The sequence below is a fragment of the Podarcis liolepis genome, assembly GCF_965112155.1.
Source record: "Podarcis liolepis genome assembly, chromosome: 2".
In the NCBI taxonomy this organism is placed as follows: domain Eukaryota; kingdom Metazoa; phylum Chordata; class Lepidosauria; order Squamata; family Lacertidae; genus Podarcis; species Podarcis liolepis.
In genome coordinates this window covers 86,511,217-86,533,292 of record NC_139555.1, presented here as the reverse complement: position 1 = coordinate 86,533,292, position 22,076 = coordinate 86,511,217, and the positions used below count along the sequence as shown (strand labels likewise).

The window sequence follows — 22,076 nt, the reverse complement described above, 5'->3', positions numbered from 1 at the left end:
GCACCTTGACAGCAGACTGCGCAGACAGGCAGGATTTCTGTATTTGCTGCTAGACATATATATTTGTAAATGCAAATTTGCATCTTCTTTTGTCCTCTTTTTCTTTGATTATGCAGTTCTTCTTCTTTGCTGATGAACCTGGAGCTGTGCCCATCAGAGGCACCTGTGACCCTCTTTGAGAATACTAGGCATCCATTGCATCTCCTTCTATTTCTACCTCCCAACTACTCTGTCTGGCTCGCTGTACTGAGCAGGACTTCAGAGCAGGCAGGATAAAGGGGTAGACAAAATGGCTAGTGGAGAAACAGGTGGTAGAAGCTATGACGTGTGCCTAGGATCTGGTTCTGGGGGTATATTTAAAGGCACATGAAGTTATTTGGGTTGCAACATGGTGACAACTCTAAAAATAAACAGAGCCCCTCCCCTCAACTTATGGAGAATGAGAGTGAAAACAGTGCCCCGAGTTCATGAATAATAGCGTTGCTGAGATTGCCACCAGATCATGCCAGCTGAGACTGTTACTCAAGGGTCTCAAGCTGTAAACAGTCATTTGAATGTTTTAGCATGCTGGAGGAATGTCCTTGGGGATGGCAAAAGGAAAAGCATTGGAGGGGGAGAGCTAGGCATACCATTCTTTATTCATATCATTGCGCGCCCTCCAACAATGTAGATAAAAATAGGAGCACTCCTGTGCATGGGCAGAGTGGTGGTGGTGGAGCTAAGGGCACAGTTTGGCACTCCAGCAGGGCACGTTAGGATGTGGTGGGCAATGCCACCACATTGGAGAAAATATCCCCATGAATTTTCTAATGTAAGTGCCACACTTTTTCATGACAATAAAAAGAGGTGCTGGGACTGCGTACCTTCGAGTGGCCCCTGGAGAAAAGCATTGGTGGTGGACCAACACAATCCAGACACAATCAGTAAAACAATTTCATTCACATCTGTGCCAATGGCTTTGGTGAGCAAAATTTGAAGGGAGGAAACTGGCAAACGCATTATAACCAATGCATTTCATGCCCGTTTTTTGCATTCTTCAGGCCACATCACTTAGAGTTATGATATTTTGTTGTCACCCGAACTAAGAGGGTGCATAAGTGATGCGGGCTACATAATACTGATCTGATAAGCAGTCCATTTATGAGGCCTATCCTAGGCTGTCATCAGCATGCAAAAGAAAGAAAAATGGGAAGGAGGATTTGCCTAGGAAAAGGCTCTAAAAATGTGGCAATCCCTACAAAAATGGGTCGGTTGAAAAGAATTGCATCCCTATACCACCATCACCCCATTTTTCATTCTCAATGTTTCCCCTTTTAGCCTGTTGTAGTAAATGATACAGAGATTTTTTTTATAGCTATTGTACTGCTATACATTTTGCAGCATTACCTTCTTGGGAACGTTATTGTGGCTGCAAACAGAGCCCATGGAATGTGGGGCATTGCGCTGAAAATGTGCCTCCTGGCATCAGCCACGGTGTGCTCTGAAGTGCTTTATTTGATTGCTATCAACTTTCAAAGAGGGGGCGGGAGGGTAACAAACACCCTTTCCTCCATTCACAGATAACATAATATTGTGTGTGTGTGTGTGTAAGTAAGTAAGTAAGAAAGAATGCAAGGAAGGGGAAATCTTTAATATATTTCTTTTATCTTTGAAAGCCACGTTGCTCTCCTTCCGCAAATGTTGCAGGTACAAAAGATTACAAAGGTGATAAGGTGCCGGAGTGATTGTTTAAGCTGAAATTGACTCTCTGCAGCATTTGAATTAAGCAAAGGTAGCAGAGAGCACCATTGCAACAGCTTTAAGGGATCCACATTCTAAAGCAGCTTAAACATAATAGAAGGCTCTCGTCTTTCCCCACATCCACAAATAATCATCTTGTCTTTCCACTTGCACTGACAGCAGAGGACTGAAAACAAACAGTCATTTAACAAAGATAATATTCCTCTTTGTTTCATTTTTGTTTCTATCTCTCCCATCATCACAGGATTGGAGTACTTGGGAGAACCTTGATTGCCATATATTTGCAACTATCTGTAGAACACACACACACACACACACACACACACACACACACACACACACGTCATCACTCTGGCTAAGTGCAATTGCTTCTATCTAGATGATATCTAGGATTATTTTCCATATCACAAAAGTGACGAAAAGTGGACAAGGAAGTGAGATATTGTGGGTTCCCATGTGAGCTCAAGATCCTGGCTCAATTTCCCTGCTGCAGAAATGTGCCAGTTCCCCCTCTGTTCCCTTCAAGCTTTATATGGTATCGCCACAATTTTGGTAAGTGCATGTGTGAGTCACTTATCCGCCTGCTTTTGGGTGAGTTCTGCAACAAAGCTGCCTGCATTCTCACCAGTTCTAGATGGCTCAGATCCGTGGCTTGATTCTGTAGACACTGTTTTGAAATTTTTTGGTATAAGTGGTTTATATGTCATAATAAACAAACAAACAAACAAATCTAATAATTGGCAGATTGCTCTTGCAGTGCTCCCAATTAGGTGCAAGTTGCATAGCCACTTAGCCTGTCCTGGTTTTTTTTTGGGGGGGGGGCATAGAGGAAGCTTATGTGTATGGGGGAGATACCACACTTTTGACTCATCACAGATGCAGAGGACTGGTTGTTTTTTTCTGTCAGAGGAGGAATGGGGACCAAAATGACTATCTCTCCCAGAACTAGAAAAGGGGTGGTGCCGTGGTGGCGTCCATTTAAGTTGCAGCAAAACTGCTCAAAAATTGCCCTTTCCTTTTTAAAACGTGCCCCCTCCTGGAACCAATTAACTAACTGGTTAACTGTTTGCAATGTATTTATTTAATTCATTATAATTTTTCTGAACTGGTCAGCAGCCCTGGTGTAATTGTGCCTACTTAGAACTTTGTGAGTCATTCTGATGTTCCTTCTTGAAAGAAAAGTGGATATAAGCGCCAACCCACCCCCATCCACCTTCACACAAATGAACTATACAGCAACTAAAGAATCTCAGAGTCTTCCTTTTTAAAACCCATTAGCAGATTTTTGAAATCCAGCATGGTTATGAATTTTAGTTGCCAAGCACCATTCTCAACAATGCTGTGCCAGTTCCTTTTTGGAATGAAAATAGAGGTCAGGAAGGAAAAGGTGAAGAGAGAAGTGATCGTCCTCTTTCTGAAGCTGCCCTTGTTCTTAATCAGACGATCATAAATGAAGTCACATCGAAAAATGATTATGGAAAAGGGAGAACTATGACCTGTGGGTGGACACTTCTCTGAATGAGCACTCAGTCTCTCTAACCTCTGGCACCGTGTGTGTGTGTGTGTGTGTGTGTCTTTGTGTGTGTGCTAAATCAGAAACTTGTTCAACCGTATTGAAAAACATGTTGGGAACGGAAGATTTCTATTGATGCTGGCTTCAAAACAACCACTTAAATAGATGACTCTGCTTTGTGTCTCCAGCCCAAGCATCTCATTATTATTTTAGGAAAGGGGAGGGGGAATGGATTCAGTGACACATGAAAAAAGGGCAATGACTGTCAGGCACTTTGGAGAGAAATGAACTGACTTCGGCTCAAATGGAAAAGGAGGCCTGCAAGTCTTACACTCTAATGTCCTGGGCCCCCCAACCTCTCTCACTGCCAATGAAAACTAATAAATGAATAGAAAGAGAACCTTCCCACGTGACGCTGGCACAGAAACCTCACACATACACTGAGTAAAAGAATCACAATTTACTATCCTCTCCTCCCCCTCTCTCCCCACCTCTCATCTTCCCCAACCTTATACTGTATGCATTAATGTCTCACATTGAATATAACTGATCTGTAAGGTAAAGGGACCCCTGACCATTAGGTCCAGTTGTGACCGACTCTGGGGTTGCAGCGCTCATCTCGCTTTATTGGCCAAGGGAGCCGGCGTACAGCTTCCGGGTCATGTGGCCAGCATGACTAAGCCGCTTCTGGCGAACCAGAGCAGCGCACGGAAACGCCGTTTACCTTCCCGTCGGAGCGGTACCTATTTATCTACTTGCACTTTGACGTGCTTTCGAACTGCTAGGTTGGCAGGAGCAGGGACCGAGCAACAGGAGCTCACCCCATCGTAGGGATTCGAACTGCTGGCCTTCTGATCGTCAAGTCCTAGGCTCTGTGGTTTAACCCACTGCACCACCCGTGTCTACTGATCTGTAGAAAGGACTTTATGATCTGAAAATAGATGCAATGTTTGTACATTTGTAACCCAAGAAAATCTTTAATAAAAACTTTTTTATTTTTAAAAAAGAGGACTTTGTAGTGCCACTCTCATGATTTATTGGAGTCATATGTGTTTGTGTTATGAGGATGGGCACAAATGTGGCCAATTTCCACTTTCCCTGATCCACCAAGGGAGATCTGCACACATGTAAGCAGCTTTCCACATTCATTGCCAAGCTGATTTCGATCTGGATAGAAGCCCCATGCAATTCTGATGTCCATTAGAGCAGTGTTCCCCAACCTTGGGCCTCCAGCTGTTTTTGGACTACAATTCCCATCATCCTTGACCACTGGTCTTGCTAGCGAGGGATGATGGGAGTTGTAGTCCAAAAACAGCTGGAGGCCCAAGGTTGGGGAACACTGCATTAGAGTACAACTGAATTGAATCTTTTGACTTTGCATGTTGACTTTGGGGGCACTGGTTGTTACATGGAGCTAGTTGCTTGCAACAATAGTTGGGGAAGAGGCCACAGAATTTAACCCAGGTATCGTCAGGGAGCAGAAGGCTAAGCAATCACAGCAGTATATGGAGGTGCCATGAGATACCAATACAGTCCTTTGTTAAACAGCAATTAGAGTTTGCCAAGTGGTAGCCTGCAGGCTAGGCTTTGCTCACTAGAGAGTTCTACATCTGATCTCTAGTGGAGCTACCGGATTTTAAATAATGTGTTCTGCTGCAGTTTCATTCATAAGGAAAATAACCTTGTTTTCAAAATTCATGCATGAGAAAAAGACAGAGAAAGAGAGCAATCCCAAGGTTTAATTATATAGCTTTCCAGGACTTTACACTGAGGTGAATGTATGTACAAGTTTTACAGGCATCGCCTCGTACACAGAATGAGAAATTTGGTGCTTCATTTTGACTTCACAGATTCCTGTACTGGGAGTTGCTCCCTTTAGAAAGCTTATTCCTGGAATGCAAAAGCCAGAGAAAATGAAATCACAAAGATAATGTAGCAGACAACACAGATGGAAAATGGGGAGCAAGGCTAGCAGGGACATATCGATGCTGCTCACATATGCTCCCATTGTGTATTCATAAGTTTGTAAGTGGATAAATTGTTCAGTTCATTTATAATCTGAAACCTACTTACCTTTCTTGACCTTCACCTTCCACGTACACAGCAAATTCATGCAGAGAATCCACAGTGTCAAACTGGAGCTTAACCAAAGAACTTGCTGAAAGACAGATGAGTTACTTGAGCCAGGTGGTTCTTTCAGAGGCTCTAAAATAATGGACTAAAAGAGCTGAATCTTTCATTTTGTCCAGAATGCTGTCTGAAGCTGTCATTCTGTCTGCAAAATAGAGAGCTCAGCCACTAGAGCACGAGACTCTGGATTTCAGGGTAATGAATTCGAGCCTCATGCTGGGCAAACGATTCCTCCATTGCAGGGGCTGGACTAGATGCCCCTTGTGCTCTCTTCCAGCTCCACAATTCTATGGTTCTGTCATTAATCAGCAAAGTAATCTTCTTGGGGATGGGCAAGTAAGTTTAACTCAAACTTGAAAATGAAATTAAGGAACATGACTAAGGCCTGTCCACTTTTCCACTTGTTCCACGCCCAGAAAGCACACGCCCAAGCGTTTTCCTCCTTGCCCGGCTCCTTTTCAAGGGAAAATGCTCTCTTTAACAACAGAGCGGAACAAATGGGAAACTTGAATTGCCTTTTTCTCTGTCTGAGCGCTAAAAAGTCATTCTCCCTGGGGGAAAGCAACAGGACAAGCGGAAGTATGGATAAGCCCTAAGCTGGGCCTATTAATGCCAATAGGTCTGCTATGAATAAAACTTAGTTGACGAATAGCTCAGTCAGTAAAGCAACAGACGCTGAATCTCAAGGTCATGGGTTTGAGCCCCATGTTTGACAAAATATTCCTGCATTGAAAGGGGTTGGACTAGATGACACTCGTGGTCCCTTCCAACTCTACAATTCTGTGAAATCTTACTAACCCATGCTTGCTCTAGCTGGCTTTGGAGCATCATTGGAGAAACAGGCAATGTATGCATTTTAAAAAAATAATGAAGCAATGATCTCACACCGTCTAATTCGGGGAAAGCTCTCTGTGCAGGCTTCTTTCATTACTGTTTGCTTTGGCTTCCTTTATGGCTTGATGGTGAAAGCCGGCATTCTGCACCCTGCAGCCCAATAGCTACAGGCTCCAGCTAAACGTGTCGCTGCTGATGCGACGCAAATTCCCATGGAAAGAAGAAGCCACAAAGACTTGAAAGAGAGAGAGACTCCCTAGGACTGAATAATGTAGTGTCAGTTCCTCTAATGAATGCTGATCCTGGGTGCGTGATAGGTAATTAGTGACTTTGATACCTGCAGGGAGCAGTCAAGCAGGTCATGATTTTGCTGTCAGAAACTTCATTGCAACAGACGCATCATTATCCTAGTCACTGCTGTTTATTAATACACACCTTCACAGGGAAATTTTATATCCTTTCCCCCGCATCCAAGGAGCACAAGCAAGCTCTGCAGGCATGCGTGGCAGCTTTCTGAATACCAGACAGAAGGCAGCGCACTGTTCTCTCCATGAAAGAGAAGGGAAAGGGGTAAAGGAGAACTCTAGCAGTAGCCACCAGAAAACAATTCTTGAAAGCATCAGATCAGATCTGCCAAGTGCCTAGATCTCCACAGAACCAGGGAAGATGAGTGCTTGTGTATCTGCCCCCCTCCTGCTTTGTTCAACAGTGCAGGCAAGAATGATGGATTGTGGTGGCTGAGATGGTTGTCAAGGTCTGCTGATGCTGGGGAGTCTAGATAATTAGCAAGATAGCAGGAAAGCCTTAAGTGGCTATAGGACTTAGCCTGCCTTGAGTGCCAGGAACAGGTGCGGAGACAGGAAATATGTGGCTGTGTTTCCCTCGCTGGAAAGCAACCCCAACCACTTGGCACATGTGCTGGATTAGGAATCAGGACTTTTATGTCAAAGATGGTGGTTGCGATAGCTTGAGATGTGCAACAGTTGTGCATCAGCTCTCTGTGTGGGGTCAAATAAAGTGAATTGAAGAGTTGAATCGCAATGTCAATAAGTCTCCTTGAACTGAACCAGGTCTCCCTCTCCCCCAGCAACAGAGAACTATGCCACAGTTTTCCTGTCCTTTTAGAAAACAAAATAGTTGTATGCTTTCATATTCCTCTGTGTTTCTCTAGGTCAGAGGTAGGGAACCTATTCTGGCTTGTGGAGCAGATCAAATGTCTTCCCACCTCTAGCGGGGCAAATTTAACAGGTGGTTGCCAATCACATGATGTCATTATGATGTCAGGTGATGTTGTGCTTTGAAGCTCCAATTTCAGGGGCTTCAAGGCACAGCATAGGCCTGTTTGAAAGCACTTTTGCCCACAGCCCACAGGGAAGGTGGAACAGCCCCAGCAGTTCCCACAGGTCTTAGATGAGGAGCTGATGGTATGTGTGGCCGCTGACCTGGGCTCCCTCTCTTCTGCCTTCCCTCAGGGCGCACATGTCTTTAGCAGCCCCCAGGAAAGGTGGGAGTGGAGCTGCCCCAAAAGTTTCCTTTTAAGAAGAGCATGTGGAGAGTGCAAAAGAGGAACTTTAAAACTGATCAAAGTGTTCTAAAATGCACCAGTAAAATACACTGTAAGACTGGAAACCTGATATTTAAGGGGAGGAGATAATATCTGTCTCTTCAAAATTCTAGGGACCCCAAACTTATCCTTTCTCTGAATCATTCAGCTTTCATTCATTCCTCCTCATTTATGACTGTGCCCCCCAGACAGTACTCAAAACAGTGACAGTTGAACCTAGATTAGTGCAATATCTAGGTCTGGGTATAATCAGCATATACGTGACATCATATTTCCAATTCCCAGATGATTTTTTCTACAGTCGTACTTCGGAAGTCAAACAGAATCTGTTCTGGAAGTCCATTCGACTTCCAAAACATTCAGAAACCAAGGCACAGCTTCTGATTGGCTGCAGTAAGCTCCTGCAGCCAATCGGAAGCCACAGAACCCACATCAGAAGTTCGGGTTCCAAAGAACGTTCGCAAACTGGAACACTGGTTTGCGGCATTCGGGAGCCAAAACTTTTGACTTGCAAGGCATTCGACTTCCGAGGTACGACTGTAATGGTTTCATATAGATATGAAATAATAACTGAGTTAAGACCAAGTCCTGCCAGAACAGAAGATAGCTGAGAACCCATTGGCTGCCATCAATTGTGTGTGTCTACGTGTTTAGACTAAAGAAACTCAGTTTGCTCTGTTTTGCTTTGCTAAATAATGATTGGTGGCACAGCTTGGAAGACAAAAAAACAAAAAACCTTTTTTTAAAAAATGAAGAGCTTAGTATATCATCAGTACTTTGGAATCTAATGGGAACTTGCCAGAGAATATTACATAAAGCCTGCCTGTGACATTCAAAGAACACAAGCATAATCAACAAGGAACTTTTTGTGGGACGTACAGTACCGTGTTCATTTCAGGAAGGCATTTATCAAGGATAATGAATAGGTGTTGTAGCCACCAAATGCTCATTAAGTCATTGAGTAGGATGGCTGAGTCAGTTGAATATTATAACTGAACAGAGAGCCTAATTCAGTACCTAGTAATCAGTCATTTTCCTCCGCTTAATTTCTGTAGGTATGGTATGAACTGAATAATTTTACTAAAAGTTGTGAAGGAGGAAAGTGGGGAAGGAAGAGATTTACATGACTCTCTCTCTCTCTCTCTCTCTCTCTCTCTCTCTCTCTCTCTCTCCCCCCCCCCCATATGTAGATAAAAATGTAAGGCTGTCATTACACAGCCCCTTTTGGAGAATTTGTATTGCTGCATCACATCCTGGATTTGCATGTAGTCAGAGTGCAGACCCCATTTAGGATTTGCACTGCCTCATTGCACTCCTGGACTTGCAGGGTAGGGTAAAGTAAGAGGGGGGAAAGGATGGTTTAATAAAGCAGGAACTGAGAGAGCTAAAAGAAAAATGGCAGTTTTAAACAACAGCAGAGGTTCGAGTAAAGCTTCATACAATGGGCTCTGCATCCTTCATCTCTCTCACATGAGGCAACTGAGGAATGGAAGAAGGAGACCTCTGAGTACAGTAAAAAGGGGGAAACACTGAAAGTTGGGAAGTGGCTGTTTTAAACAAAAGTTTAAAACTTAGCAGGAGTTGAGTAAAGTGGAGGTAGAGAACCATTGAGAGGGAAATGGTGGTTTTGTCAGCATCGCCCTTGAGCCAGTGCCAAGAACTGGACTCATCCACTTCAGCCCCGACTGGGCTAGGCGAGCTGGGTAGCACTTCCAGAGACCACCTTCTGCACAGGAACAGGTCAAAGTGCTGTGGACTCACAGCTTAGAGTTGTGAGCACCGGATTCACTTCCACAAGAAGACAGTCGTCGCACAGCAGAATATAGCAGAGCATAAATGACTCGGAGAGCAGCTCTGTAGAATATCTTCTTTATCTACAACTATAATACACAACTATAAAAAGGTAAAGGTACCCCTGCCGTATGGGCCAGTCTTGACAGACTCTAGGGTTGCGCGCTCATCTCGCTTAGGAGGCCGGGAGCCAGCGCTGTCCAAAGACACTTCCAGGTCACATGGCCAGCGTGACGAAGCTGCAGCTAGCGAGCCAGCACCAGCGCAGCACACGGAAATGCCGTTTACCTTCCCGCTATAAAGCGGTACCTATTTATCTACTTGCACTTAGGGGTGCTTTCGAACTGCTAGGTGGGCAGGAGCTGGGACCAAATGACGGAAGCTCACCCCGCCGTGGGGATTCGAACCGCCAACCTTATGATCAGCAAGTCCTAGGCACCCACAGCGCCACTCGCGTCCCAATACACAACTATATACAGAGCTAAATGAGGTCTAAACGAAAATGCTGAACTGCACTGAGTGTCTGCAGCTGCTCTTAGCAGCAACCTTATCTATACACACGATCTCTCTCTAACACTCAGTCTCTCTCTCTCTCTCTCTTTGATGTGAGGCTGGAGCGAAATAAGTACAGAGCAAAAACCACCCCCTCCTCTCTGGAGAATCAGCAGAGAACATCAGCAGATTCTTGGATATGGGAGGGGTGAAATCTCCTCAGGTTTTGAACAGCAACAGATATTTGAGTAAAATAGGGATGGAGGAACACTAAAGGATTGTTTAAAAACAAAATGAAACTCCAGTTTTAGTGAGGAGAAATAGCTGAGATGTGTACTGCACAGAAGCTACTACCAAAGACTAACACAACAGAGGCTTTCTGAACTCCCTTCTTGCTGTACTCAAACCCTGTGTTAAACTGCCACTTCCTCCCTCCAGGTCACCCCCTGCTTGCTCTACTCAAGCTTCTGCAAATGCTTAAACTCACAATTTTTTCCTTCTCAGCATTGCTCCATCCCTGCTTTATTCAGATACCTGCCATTGTTTCAAATGGCCACTTCCCCCCTTCTCGGTATCTCTCCATCCCTGTTATACTCAAAGCTCTGCTGTTGTTTCAAACCACCACTTTCCCAACCTTAGTCTCCATCCTTTCTTGCTGCCATGCCACGGCCACGGCTGTTGTGCAACCTACCTTCAGTTTTGCTCTGCCACCCCACCCTAAATTAATGCAAATCCAGGCTTGGGGAGCAGCACTACAAATCCTCCAGTGGGGACTACGTGATGACATCCTTACATTTTTATTATATATACTAGGGGCTGCACATCTGTTCACTCTGCTCACTAATTGCTTACCATTACCCCACATAACCCCACCAGTGTTTCCCTTTCCCACTCCATGCAACTATTTAGTTCACCTTTCACCAGATGCAGGGGGTTACCATGGGGGTGGTTTGTGGGGGGGGGGGAGAGCAGATTGCACAAAGGGAGGGTGAAGGTAAAAAGAGGTGCAAAGCAATGCTGCATTACAGATGAGAAAAGTGACTCAGAAATGGGGTTCAGAAAGTGAAAAGTGAGTTTGGTAGTTTCTAGGGGATTGATCCCCCACTCTCTCTCTGTGATATTAATTTATTCCATGGCTCATACATCCCCATTTCATAAAATAGCTTCCTCCACTGCTAGAAGACGCTTTGGTGGTTTGTTTGCTATTCATAAAGGATTGAGTGTGTACATGAAAGGCCAGATTTCATTATGCTGTTCCAGAATGGTGAAATAAAGAAGAGGCAACTCATAGGGAAGACTTTGACATCTTCAATACCATCCCTTTTTATAATCTAATCTTCCTGTTTGTTTATGGCACCCTTGCCATGGCTGGAGAGAAAAGCCTTGCTCAGAAACACATTATAAGACTTTAGCCTCATGGGGGAAAGAACATATTGGGCAGGATTCACCTAACGAACCCTATCAGTGGAAGCCCTGGGCCAAGACTTCCATTTGTGCAGTGGGGCTTCCCCCTCTGCCCTCTCTGTGCCATCTCAGACCCCTTGAAATTGGCTTGGAGTGTGGGAGAGAAGCTCCAGGCCAGTGCATGCAGGAAGGAGAAAGGAAACCTGAAATGCTTGTGTAGACGGAACAGCCATCATAGCACAATGGGTGGGCTGAAATCCACTCATTATTGTTATCCTATTGAGCTAAGTGGCCTTCTCAAATGAGGATCGGGAATGGACCACGAATCTTCTGGAAAATTCTTACCAGGTGCCTATCGACCCCCAACTCAAACAGCTGATAAAAAGATTGCCCAAGCTTTATACTCATACCCCCCAACTGTCCTGTTTTAAGCAGGACATCCAGAATCACAAAAACCATTCCTGGTTTCCGTTTTCATCCCAGAATGTACTGTTGGTCCAATGCTCTGGTGAAAGAGCGCTGGACCAAAAGATGCTCACTCTGGAGCAAGTCAGCAGGGTCGCACCAGAGCTCTGGTGCATCCTGCTGATGAGCACCTGAGTGCCAGACCAGAATATGCGCCCCTCCTGATGTCCAATCTTGTATACAGATTGCTATTTCAGCTGATATGGATGCCTTGAACCAATCACGTGAATGCCCAAACTGCTGTTTGCTACGGCCACTAGCAAGTCTTTTTCCAAACATTTTTTTCAGGGTACACAGGATAAAAGGTCCATATGTAATTCAATACACTCAGGTTCTCAGAACAGCCAACTCATTGACCTCAGCACTTAAAAATTATAGTGTGACTCACCCCGAAGTCTCTAGGTTATGGCCCACTACTGGCTGAACACACTAATCAGATCTAACCAGCCAAAGCCTAATTCAAATGTGTTTATAAATCATGTTTTGTGGTTGTACTCACCTCTGTAGTGGGCATCTGTGTGAACAGGACAAGAAAAACAGCCTGGAGATGTAACAGACTTCATTTCACCTCAGTCTGCAGCCCAGTTAAGGCAAAGTGCTTGGTTCGAAATTGATCAACGATGCAATCCTGTGCTCATTTGCATGGAAGTAGATCTCATTGAATTTAGCAAGACTTGTGAACAAACATATTCAGGATCAGGCTGCCCATCACATTAATCAGTTCTGCTCTGTTGTATTCTGTGCCATCGGGAGTGGGAACTATGTAACTGGTTCATGGATCTGGCTTGATATGGTGTGGGGTGGTGTGGGGCAGGGGCAGCGTAACTTCTTGTGAGCGGCCAATGCCTAGAGAGAACAGGGCAGCCAAATTAAAACCCCGGTGTAAGGGATCTTGTGAATGTGCATTGCCTGCTCTGTTGAATCCAATGGTGCTGTTACCATCTGAAAGAAAAGACATATGTTATGTTCTATGAGGAGGTGAACGCCTTAAGTAAGTGACAATCCTTTAAAGAAAACAGGGGCTGACACCTCAAGGTGAAGGAAACTTGTTTTGTTTACGCTCAATGTGTTCAGGCTAAATAGCACAGCGACATCTCTATAGTGATAAATCCAGCACTCCATACTAGCAATGGGCTCATTTAAAAAATGAAGCTGCATCTATTCCCATGTCAACTAGCCTAACCACTTCTAAACTCTCATTGCCATTGGCTTTCTTTGGATATTTGATTGCTCTCTCTCTCTCCCACCCCCCCACCCCAAGACCAGAAACCCTCCTCCCCTGAAGTGCTTCCAATAATTACAGTCATCTCATTTGGAATTAACAAACCAACCATTGTATCCTGATTCATGATCAATGGGATGTTAAAGGAGTTCTTATTGAGTTTAATAAGTATATAAGTTGCTAGTTAATGAAGTGAAAATTATGTCACCAATAACTGTGTAATTACGTTCTTATTAATGCATTCAAATGCCTTGCAGTTTAAATGGTGTATAACAAGCTCGTTATAGCAAGATAATTAGATAGCCATTAATTGTTTAAAATGCTGATTGACGTGTGGTATGGTAATAGATATCTAGCTTCCCATCGCTGTCTTCCTATGGGGCTAATTTAATGTTTTTGTGCCCTTCTAATTAGGAATATAGATTAGGACAGAACTGTAGAAAGTGTGAGGCCAGGGCTAACTAAGGAAGGGGGTCACACCAATTGTCATGGGGAGCGCCCACTCCTTGCTGGTCCTGCCCAATGGGTTTCTTCATAGCACCTGCCCAGTCAATGTTCACAGCTATGTCCCAACTGACACCATGGACTGTCAAACCTAGGCATCAGTTCTGCAACACTGCAGCAAATGCTATATTCTACCCTGATCAATACAATAGAGTCTCACTAGAGTCTTGGTACTGAGCAAGTTTGCACAGGAATATTCTTGGGAATTGTAGGGTTGGAAGTGGAGGGTGTGGGGAGGAGCGGGTGAATACTTATTGCAGCTATACAGACTCAAGGCCCACGTACACTGATTCTGCTTTCATAGATTATTCTACGGGGCATTGTCTTCAATTATGCTTTTCACCAATTTGCCTAGAACACGCATTAGCCTAGCTGGTCTGTCATTTCCTAGCTCTCTCATTGATTTGTTATTTTAATGTTAGCTACCTTTCAACCTTTAGTGACAATTTTTGTTAAAATGTTTTGTTAGGCAATCAACAACTCCACATTCAAGTTTTTAAATGAACTCCCCCAGTGTATGTCAACCAGAGCTAGTGACTTGTAAAGTTTTAATTTGACAGTTAGCTGCAGAATGCCACATACTGGGTGTATTCAGTCAAATCATTGCACTGGTGGATGCCTGCTAATGCATTGGGACTCTCCCTTCCCTGTGCCCTCATTTCCTCCCAAAATCTGCTCGAGAGGGTTGAGAGAACCCCACAGCCAAACAGTATGCGAGGGGCAGGAGAAGGGAGATTGTTCTGTCACACGAGCAGAAATGCTTCCCTGACAGAACAATCTCCTCAGCGCTACGTTGAATTCAACCTGCAGACAGCTGTATTTGACTGAGTACCTCAGATGGCCTTCTCAAAAAAGTTATTCAGGCGCAGTCAACATATTGCACAATGAAGACAAACACAAATTCTTTATTCCGCTTTTCTTCATTCTTTCTTGCTTTAGCAATCCTTTCACACCTTTATTTAATGCGCCAACTGCCTCCCTGGCTAGGTTCTTGCCTTGGATGTGCTAACTGCTTTAATGGGCGATATCCTAAATTGGTCAGAGCAGAACCGCTGGAATCAGGGCTGGCTGGTGGGGGAAGGCAGCACTGGCCTTCGGGCCTCCTGCCAGCTACACTGCTATGCTTCCACATTGGGAGCAGAGGAAGATGACAAGGGAGGTGGATGCAGTGTGAGTGCTGCAGCAGGAGTTCTGGGTTGGCTCTGCTGTTGCACCTGCATGGCACCAACCTTCCAGGTGCCATTTTCCCAGCAAGCACAGTGACATGGCTGAGGACAGGCTGCCCCTGATTTCAGTGGGTCTGCTCTGAGCATGACTTACATATCACTTATGCCACATCCACCCTATACATTTAAAGCAGTATCGTGCCACTTTAACAGCCTTCCCCAAAGAATCCTGGGAACTGTAGTTTGTTAAGGGCGATGAGAATGGTTAGGAGACTCTTATTCCCTTCACAGAGGTACAATTCTCAAAGTAGTTTAACAATCAACTCCTCTTCTAGTGTGGTGTAGTGGTTAAGAGCGGTGGACTCGTCATCTGGTGAACCGGGTTCGCATCCCCGCTCCTCCACATGCAGCTGCTGGGTGACCTTGGGCTAGTCTCACTCCTTTGAAGTCTCTCAGCCCCACTCACCTCACAGAGAGTTTGTTGTGGGGGAGGAAGGGAAAGGAGATAGTTAGCCACTTTGAGACTCCTTCAGGTAGTGATAAAGCAGGATATCAAATCCAAACTCCGCTGCTGCCACTGCCTCCACCTCTTCTTCTTCTTCTTCTTCTTCTTCTTCTTCTTCTTCTTCTTCTTCCCAGGTAACTCTAGGAATTGTAGTTCTCTGAAGGGAAAAGGTGTCTTCTAACAACTCTCCACATCCTTAGCAAACTATGGTTCACAGGATCCTTTGGTGAGGGGAGCCATGCTACAATTGTGTAATAGTGCACCACGGGGGGGGGGAGGAGCTGGAGGGCATGAAGATGGTTCTCTCAGTAGTGAACCCAAGTAGGACAGGAGGAGCCATTTCTTGAAATACTGTGACTCAAGGCACTTTAAACCAAAAGCTCCTTTACGGCCAACTTACATTTGTTTTGCTAGCATTTCTGCTCCTGTTAAGTTCCTTTATTTAGAGAAGGCACACAGGTGCCCACTTTTTCAGGAGAGCCTCCTATCCTAGGACATTGCCATTCTCTTGGTCTTGTTTGTCTCTTTGACCACTTGCTAATCAGTAGCAACGTGCACAGAGGAAAGGGTAAGAGAGAGCTGGATTCTTCCTGGAACAGACCAATTTACTTGATGCTTTTCACTCCAACCACCTTTTCTTAAAGCTAATGACTGGCTTCATCATGCAGAACGCAGAGTCATACAAATGATGATTAGATTGTTTTGTGCCTCCCCCAGCTAGCAATTGGATTGTTCCCTATGGTGTTTTAAGTTGAAAAGATAATGGGCAGCTGATTTGTAATCATGACGTGAAAATTGTAAATGTTGATACACCCCATGTTAGCTTCGCAAGGGTGGGTGTGCGCTTTTTGTTTAGATATTTATCTATTTTGCAACAAACACATAATTGTAGTAACGTTTTGGGAACGGTACCATTGACTTACTTATTTTCTCAAGTCTGGGAAATGTAGAAAGAAGGACTACTTTTTTTGTGGACATGGTAAGAACATCTGCCTTATTCTTTCTCAGAGGCAGCTGCAGTTAACAGTGGGCCAGGAATATTTTTCTGTCTGAGCACCTCATTTCTTTGTGGGCAACATTCTAGGGGCTGCATGCCAGGAGTGGGTGGGGCCAGAACCAAAAGTGGGTGGAGCAATGGATGCAAATTTTGCCTTAGTACAGTAGGCTAGTTTCTACACTAAGGTTACCAGACGTCCCCGTTTCCCGTGGACAGTCTCTGGATTGGCAAATCAGTCCCCTGACCAAATCCATCTATTTAGTAGGAAGTTGAAAAGTGTCCCCTGGATTCATTGGGGAAAAAATCTGGTAACCTTATTCTACACACACTTCTCCCATGTACACATCCTATTTTCCCTCTATCCAGGCAAGTGTCGTGGATTGGCTGGATGCTGAAGAGTGATGGGAAACACCGGCTGGGGATCCTCCAAGGGAACGCCCAGGGGAAGAAGGCTCAGAACTAGGGGAGTGGTAATGGGACAATGATGTGTGGTCAGAGGGAGAAATGGGGGCAGAATGGGGGGAGGAGGTGTTGGAAACTGAAGTGGCAACAGGGTTTAGTGAACAGGAAGAGTCTGAGGCAGAGAACAGTCCAGAACCAGAGGCAGAAGTGGAGGCTGGAAAGGAGTGGGGCCAAGAGGCAATGTGTTTGTCTCTCCCAGTGCCCAGAGAAGCCCTTGCAGAGCCTCATGCCCATCACGAGGGCACCAATGTGCATTTTGCCTCACGTGCTGAAATGTATCGGGCCACCACTGGCTGGAGGGTGCATATATTGTTTCCTATGCTACTCTAGGCCCCGCTCCAGCACCTTGAGTTTCTTTGCTTTCCTAGTCTTCCTTTGAGTGCCAAATAAGTGTGTGCATATCTGGCTGGGGAGCCCAGAGTAGACTTCAGATGGCAATGATACAGTAACACAGAGGAAGCACCACAGAGCAACTAATACAATGGAATCATGTGTGGGTGGTCCGGTATGGTGCTTTCCCTCCATTGTTAGTTGCTGGCCACAGCTGCTTCTCCACTGCCCTACCTGCCCAGAGAGGCACAAACAGTGGTTCACCCAAGATGTATTACTGTATTACTCTGGGTGGAAGGGGAAGCCTCACTGCTTATGCTAACTCTGGGCTCCCAAGGTGGCTGTAGAGGGTCATGCCATATGTCAAGGTTGCCATATGTCCTCTTTTTCCAGGACATGTCCTCTTGTTCATCCAAAGATTCGCCATAGCAATCCATAGTTAAAAGCAGAAGTCGGCAAATGTATCCTCTTTTTCGCTCTTCAAAATATGGCAACCCCAGAGGGGCAACTGGTGAAAACCAAGTCCCCTGCTCCATGAATGGAATCCTCCACTGAATCCAAAGCTCTTGAACCTGCCCAAGGACTTCCATGAGCAGAAACACATCTTTGCACCTAATCCATTCTGCTGATGGGGAATATGTTAACAAAATATACTCCCTCCCTGCCACAGCTCAGTGGTAGAATTAACACACCCACACACATATACACTCATTTCCCAATCTCTGTCATTTCCCGAGATCTGAATTATTCTCCTCACCCCTGCTTTAATTTGAATTACTGGTGGCAAGGCGGCAGGCAACCCCCCAAAAATGATTTGCTTATTGGTTCTGCTACCCATATGGGACTCTGGCAGAAATCAGATTAAGCTTGTTTGCGTGTTAAATGTTTGGGAAAAATGACTTGCTCTAATAAGGTGAGAGGAAGAAAATGTGCTTACCATAGCAAGCAACCCCTTCAGCTGGGTTAGAATGGAGGGGGGGAGGTAACTGTATCCCCCACCACACTTTATGCAGCCCAACACTCCCCCCTCACTCCATCAACCCAACCTACCACCTAGCAACAACAACAAAAAACAAAACAGAAAGGATTAAAAAAAACAAAAAAACCTCCTAGCAAAATGCCAGGGTTTTAAATTAAATTTAAAACAGTTTAATTGCCTAATTGCTCAGCTATTTTGTGCAGTTTATTAACAGAAGCAATACTTCGGCAGCCATGCCAGCATAGCAGAAAATTGGCATTTGAGCCAGCGGGAATTAAAGAGGCAGAGTGCGGAACTAAAACAAAAAGAGCGCCTTGAACCTAGTGGAACAGACATTTGAGGCTTTTGTTTCATTTTTATCTCTTTCCTTAATCTGCCATAGAAAGATCAAGGCTACGGTTGTGCTTTTTAAAAAATGCCTGAGTGACAGCTGCTCATCCCCACCCCACTCCTGCCTTTGGAAAAAGTACTCAGTGTCTCTCTCTCCCCCCCCCCTCCAGCTTCCTCCTAAGGAATAAACATGGAAGCACAGAACATACTTACAAAAAGAAATAAAATGTGTTTCTTGCCAATAATATTGGCATCTCTGAAAAGAGCTAATTTGACGGCATTTTTCAGGATAAGCGCTACAGCTAAAATGTGTGTGTATCCAAACAGAACTAGCAAATCAGCCATATAAATAAATGCATGTATTTACTGAAGAGAAGAGATTAATATTCATCTATAATATGCCGCGCTCATCCTGACCTCGTTTCCCTTCCATCAGAAACAAGAAAGGAGAATGAAAGGTACCTTGCATAATAAATAAACCAATATTTATTGCCTGCAAAGTACCATTTTAAGGCAGCGATGCTGCTGTGATAGATGTTAAGAGCTTGAACTGCCAAAATGAGTTTTCAGGTTACTTCAGGTGCTCACCTTTCTTCTGATTTACAGGATGCAAATTGAGATCTGAAATTTGATTTGCCACACAGACGTCCTAAAAGCATTTAGTAGAAATCATATTTTGACGTACGGTTTGATACGCAAAATGTTAAATGGTTCCTAAGTTTGTGGAATATGCAATGGAGAGTTGACTGGTGTTCAGCACAAGTGGAAGAGCACATTGCTGTTGCTTAACCGATAATTAACTGAACTGGTGTGCAAAGCAAATTTATGAACCTGTAATCCAGTTGAAATTTGTGAGGTTAGGTTTTAAGTTCCGGTCTGAGGCAGTGCCACCTCTGCCCTTTAGTAGGGATGAATTTTCCACACAACTCTTTTTGAGTTGTGATCCATTGGGGATCACAGAGGAGGAACATCCAATAGGATGGAAGAAATCAGGCTGCTCTTTAAACCTATTCCGCCCTCTACACCTCCTCCTTTTTTGTAGTGCCCTCCCTAGTTGCCCTTTCCAGGAGCTGAGTAGGAATTTTGCAGGGGGAATTTTGGCCCTTGGGATTTCCCTTGTTTTGCCTACTCCACACTTCAGGGTTATTTGCTCTTGATGTATGTACTTATTTTGTCTGTTTGACATTCAGGCAGGCAGGTAAAGGAATTTAAGAACTTAATTGACCGGCACCCTGGGGCATTATGGGGTTTACATGCATTCACCTTCCGCAGCCTTTGGTTTGTGAGGAACTTGGTGCTGCCCTTTAGGTTTCATGTGCACATTTGGTGAATACTGGACAGTGGGACTCGGGCACACAAGATGAGTTCATCCAGTTCATTACAAAGGCAAGACAATGGTCCAGCACTGCTTCTACCACAGCTGCAGATGCAAAGGAGAAGTAGAGCTGTGTGTCACCAGCATTTTGCTGACAATGTACCCCAAACTCCCACTCAGTGCTTTCATGTAGATGTTGAGCAGCATACTGGATAAAATTGAACCCTGAGGAATATCATGTTGAAGGCTCCATGGGGCCAAATAGCACTCCTCAAACACCACCCTGTGGAAATGACCATTTAAGTAGGACCAGAACTACCACAAAGTGTTGCCACCCTCCCCCAACTTGGACAGCCACTCCAGAAGGATACCATGGTTGATGGTATCTAAAGCTGCTGAGAGGGCAAAGAGAATTAATATGCACATATTCCTCCTGTCTTTCTCCTGATAGAGGTCATCATATAGGGTGGCCAAAGCAGAGCCTGGGCTAAAAATGGGCCAATACCTCAATTGAAATGGATCTAGAGAATCAGTTTCCTCCAAGAATGCTGGGATCTGGTGCACAATTTTGCCCAAGAATGAGAGATTGGCAACTGGCCAGTAATTACTTTTCTGAATCCAGTGAGGGTTTCTTGAGGAGTGATTTTACCACTGCCTCCTTCAAGCAGGCATTAACCACCTCCCTGGTCCAGCCAGCTATCCCACTCCTGCTAGTTTTTTTCTATCAGCCAAGAGGGGCAACAGTCCAGAGCATAAGTGGTGGCCCTGACCCACTGAAGTACTTTGTCCACATCCTCGACCTTACTAACTGAAACTCATCCAACACAATAGGACTAGAAAGTGCCCTGGGCACCCCAGGAGATTCATCTCCTGTAAGTCAAGATCCCAGCAGATGCAAGCAATTTTATCCTCAAAATGCTTTGCAAACAAGTCACAGAGAGCTATCGTCAATTCTACTACCTCTTTGGGGCAAGAGTGTAGCAGGCCTTGTGGCGTAGCTAGCCGCTTGGGTGCCTGGTGTGGGGGGTGTCCTGCAGCTGGGGGCAGGGCAACCTGCGCCCATAGGGGTGGGGTGAGCTGCCCATGGGGGCAGGGAGCGAGCCTCTCTGATGCTTGGAGCCTCTCAGCTGCCTCCCCCTCAGCTGTAGGGCAGCTGAGGGAGAGCCAGTAGGCAGACACAAGTCCCATGCTGCTGTTTCAGGCAGTGCGGAAACTGCAGGTGCCTAAGCCACCACGTCACTCCTAAAAAGTTTCATGAGCCCATTTTTTAAAACTTATTTTGCCACACACACACCCTCAACGATAACACCTGTGGCGGTCCGCACCCCCTTCCTCCACTGCATAAAAGCTCTGCTGGATGGCACAAAGAGAATGCAATGGAGGCAGCAATGAGTGCCTTTTTTGCTGCCTTCATTGCCACTAAGTAGGTTTGATGATAGGCCCTCCCCAGGGTTCAAATGCATTTGACTGGAATTTTCCTCCTCTCACGCTCAAGTTACCTCCTAGCTTGTTCATTGCCCTGAGCTCTGGAGTACACCAGGTAGCAAAGTGGGCTCCACAAAGTGGGTGAGGGTGATTAACATAAGCTTGCAAGATTAACACAGGGGGTGGGGGTGAGTCTTGTGGCACCTTAAAGATGGCAGAATTTGTTACAGGGTAAGGTTTTGTAAACAACAGTCTCCTTCACCGGATGCATGAAGTGGTGCAATGGTTAGAGTGTTGGACCAGGGAAACCAGAGTTTAAATCCTTACGCCACCATGAAGCTCACTGGGTAACCTTGGGCCAGTCACTGACTATCAGCCTAATCCACCTTCCAGGGTGGTGATTAACAGGGAAGGGAAAGAACCATGTATGCTGCTTTGAGGTCCCTGGAGAGAAAAAGGTGGGATGTAAATGCAATAAATAATATGTAATTAATTGCAGGATTGAAACAAAGCACTTTGCAGCTGCATCACAGTTCTGCTGCTTTGCAAAGAAATGACCTGCAAGGAAGATGAGCTGTTATAGCAAAAGGGATTTGTTTTATCAGACAAGGTCAGAGTTTGGACAACATCCCTTTGCTAGACTTGCAGAATCTGAGATGAATAAATGGAAGTATGACGTCCAGCCTTCTTTTTCTTCAGCTTTTTAAAAAGCATCAGACCAGTAGCAAGCAGAGAGGTTGGGGATTCCAGAGTCATGGGAAGTATATCTCATCTTCCTCTTAATGGTTTCCCAACGAGATTTTTGGAAAGTGGGAGAAAATACCAGGAGAAAGAGAGGTCAGTTTCTTGAGATGCAGCAAAGCATAAAGGAAAAAATGGTTGTTGCCACTGGATTAGGAAAGAGTAAA

The 22,076-nt window shown here is 45.0% G+C and overlaps 1 long non-coding RNA gene across 1 annotated transcript; it reads right to left on the bottom strand.

The window, feature by feature from the left end:
* Positions 1-5,008: 5,008 nt before the first annotated feature.
* LOC310701025 lies at positions 5,009-12,869 on the bottom strand. Its single transcript, XR_014522898.1, has 3 exons — positions 12,433-12,869; positions 5,327-5,411; positions 5,009-5,143 (listed from the first exon to the last, which is right to left on the bottom strand). It is a non-coding gene; the product is annotated as an uncharacterized lncRNA (long non-coding RNA).
* Between the last annotated feature and the right edge of the window lie 9,207 nt (positions 12,870-22,076).